Raw genomic sequence first — 3787 nt, 5'->3', positions numbered from 1 at the left:
ACATGAAGGATTGCACACTTGGTTCTGTGCTGGCTACAGTGACAGATCTTAATCAGTGAAGGATTATCACAATGAGCACCTTTCTTCTCCTTGTGGTGCTTGGCAGACTCATTCTGTCAGCTGCTTGCTGAAATGTCTCTCTTTTGTTGAGTAACTTTCACTTGATGATCAGGCTTATAATGACAATTTCAATCAGAATTTGATTTCAGATTTTCGTAGCAGGATGCTGAGAGAGTTGGTTTAGTAGTTTTTAAATTAAATGTTAAGTAATGTGAATGTTGAATCTCCGAGCTGCTGGTTGGCAATTTTAAAAGAAATTAATTTTTTTTTTAGTATAGAATTACAAAATGGTTTGGGTTGGAAGAGACCTTAAGGATCATCCACTTCCAACCCCGCTGCCATGGGCAGGGACACTTTCCACTATCCCAGGTTGCTCAGAGCCCCATCCAAACTGGCATTAAACACTTAATGGATGGACCATCCTCAACTTCCCTGGGCAACCTGTTCCAGTGCCTCACCACCCTCACAGGGAAGAATTCCTTCCTAAAATCTAATGTAAATGTGCCCTCTTTCAGTCTGATGTCACTAGCCATTGTCCTCTCACTCCATGTCTTTGTCCACAGTCCCTCTCCAGCTCTCTTGTAGTCTCATTAAGGACTGGAAAAGGTGGTGAGATCTCCCCAGAGCCTTCCAGAGTCTGAGCAACCCCAGCTCTCTCAGCCTGTCTCCACAGCAGAGGTGCTCCAGCCCTTGGAGCAGCTTTGTGACCTCCTCTGGACTCGCTCCAGCAGGTCCATGCTGGGCATCCCAGAGCTGGATGCAGTATTCCAGATGGGGCCTCAGGAGAGTAGAGGGTGAGGCATATGTATGAAGGGAATTTTTCATGCACTACAGTGCAGGCACAGAAAAAAAAAAAAAAAATCACTGTCTATTCAGGTAGTTAAAAATCCTCAGGATCTCAACACAGCCGTCAGTCAGAGTCAGACTGGTGCAGTCTGGCTGCCTCAGACCTTACAAAAATGTGCCTTAAGCTGCTCTGAACCTAAAATGGGAGAGTTGTCCATGTGGATTTGGAGAGGGATGTCCCAGGCAGGGATGCTCTGGACTGGGATGCCCCAGGACAGGGATGTCCTGGATAGGGATAGGCTGGGTAGGAGGATGCCCCGGGATGCAGGGATGCTCTGGGCAGGGATGTCCCGGACAGGGATGCCCCAGACAGGGATGTCCCAGGACAGGGATGCTCCAGGCAGGGGTGTCCTGGATGTGCCAGGCAGGGATGTCCTGGACAGGGATGTCCTGGACAGGAATGCCATGGACAGGGATGCTCTGGTCAGGGATGTCCCAGGCAAGGATGTCCCAGACAGGGATGCTCTGGTCAGGGATGTCCCAGGCAAGGATGTCCCAGGCAAGGATGTCCCAGACAGGGATGTCCTGGACAGGGATGCTCCAGGCAGGGATGCCCCAAACAGGGATGTCCCAGACAGGGATGCTCTGGTCAGGGATGTCCCAGGCAGGGATGTCCCAGACAGGGATGCCCCAGACAAGGATTTTCTGGACAGGCATGTCCCAGGACAGGGATGCTCCAGGCAGGAGTGTCCTGGATGTGCCAGGCAGGGATGTCCTGGACAGGAATGCCGTGGACAGGGATGCTCTGGTCAGGGATGTCCCAGGCAGGGATGTCCTGGACAGGGATGTCCCAGGCAGGGATGCCCTGGGCAGGGATGTCCCGGACAGGGATGTCCCAAACAGGGATGCCCCAAACAGGGATGCCCCAAACAGGGATGTCCCAGACAGGGATGCTCTGGACAGGGATGCTCCAGGCAGAGATGCCCCAGAGCTGCAGCAGGAGCAGTCTCAGTGCTGAGAGGTCCCTGTCTGAGCACATTGAAGGTGACTTTTGACCTCTCCCTGCTGTGGAAGGGCAAAGGAGCCCAGGCAGGCTGTGCTGCACCTGGAGCTGCACACACACACACACACACACTGGGACTGGATGTTTTGTACAAGGAAACACAAAGCTGCATTTCTGCAGGACCAGATGAACTACCTCATTTGTTAAATTTGGCTTCTGATTCCTTAGAGCTCTCCTTTATGTATCCACCTGTATGTTTTTAGCAAAATGTAATTTGTATCCGAGTGCCACCTGACTGAGGATTTTGAAAATAATTTATAATCGTGGTAGAGGATCAAAAAGCCATATCAAGTCACTTTGTTAAGGATAAATCTTTATTGAATGAAATGACTCTAGTAGTCTTGTTTTCTCTTTTGGTACTGAAATGCAATTATCTTACATGTAAACACTGCTCCAAATAAATTGGATTTTTTTTCTTTCTTTTTTTTTTTTTTTTTTACAAATAGTTTTCCTTAGTTGTGCCTCATATCTGTTTATTTGGATTTTGGTTTTGAAAGCAGGTGCTGGATTCAGTGTATGAAGTGCTTTGAGAGTCTGATTAAAAAATCCAAACCAACAACAAACAAACAAAAGAAAAACAAAACAAAAAACAAACAAAACCCAAAAAACCCCAAAACAAAAAAAGAAAAACAACTCAAGAGGGTGAGTTGAGAGATTACTTTAATTCCAATACTTCAGGTCCTTGAATAAACCCAGGGAAATTGAGCAGGATGCCAGGAACGCTGAGTGGTTTTGGTGGCTGGCTCTGATGAAATTACTCTGACTTAATTGAATTAGATAAGGAAGTTTAGCCTGCAGGCAATGGCTTCAGGGAGTCACACCCTATTCTGTCATTCCCCCTCCTGCTGCCTGCAGCAATGAGTCCTTGCCTCTCCTCTCCAGGTGTGAGATGGGTGTTTGCAATAGCACCTGTGCACCTTGGGGGATGGGGGAATACCATGAAATAACCAACGAGTTTAAAGTACTTTCAAAAGAGAAATTAAAAAAAAATTAAGTTTTTCTGAGGCTTCTTGCAGCACTGCAAGTCACTAATAGCAAAATGATGTACTGGGAGAAAGGGGAAACTGGCTGCAGCATTCAAGAAGGTTGAGGAAGGTGGAAGTTGGGGTGAATGCTGTACCAAAAGTCACACACCAGCCACAGGGACAAACCCTTTCTGTCATACCCAGCCTGAGGAGAAGGCTTCTACTGTAGGAAACTTGGAAATGACTACATCACACACTGGTATAAGCACATTTTTTTTGTAGCTGGATGCAGAGATTACTTTTGGTTATCAAACCAAATCTTCCATGTGAAAAATGCCACCAACACAGTGTGTGATATATTTTGCATCAGCTTTCATGAAATGAAAGTGTGGTGTTTGTGAGGGTTTCCAGGATGAGGGAAGAGATGAATCTGACTCCATGTTCTCAGAAAGCTCATTTATTGTATTATGATATTATATTAAAGAATGCTATACTAAAACTATACTAAAGAAAGAGAAAGGATACATCAGAAGGTTTAACAAGAACGAATAATAAAAACGTGTGACTCCTCAGAGCCTCGACACAGCTGGACCACGATTGGTCATTAAATTAAAACAATTCACATGCTCCAAATCATATTCCAAAGCAGCAAAACAGGGAGAAGCTGAAGCTTCTCAGCTTCCCAGGAAAAGAAACAGTGGCAAAGGTTTTTTTCAGAAAATTTCACAGTGACATAAGAGAGCTTTTGGAAAGGTTCTCCTTGCCCTGGGGAGGGAAAGGAGAAAGGCAGCAAAGCACATGCTGAGAGACCCTTGTAATGTTTAACATCCTGGGAGGTTTCTTTCCTTTTGGACATCCAAATTCTGCCCACCAATCCAAAAATGTCAGGTGATGCTGCAGACATCTGAGAGAA

Source organism: Zonotrichia albicollis, chromosome 2, assembly GCF_047830755.1.
Source record: "Zonotrichia albicollis isolate bZonAlb1 chromosome 2, bZonAlb1.hap1, whole genome shotgun sequence".
NCBI lineage: Eukaryota > Metazoa > Chordata > Aves > Passeriformes > Passerellidae > Zonotrichia > Zonotrichia albicollis.
Note: the sequence above shows the minus strand (reverse complement) of the source record.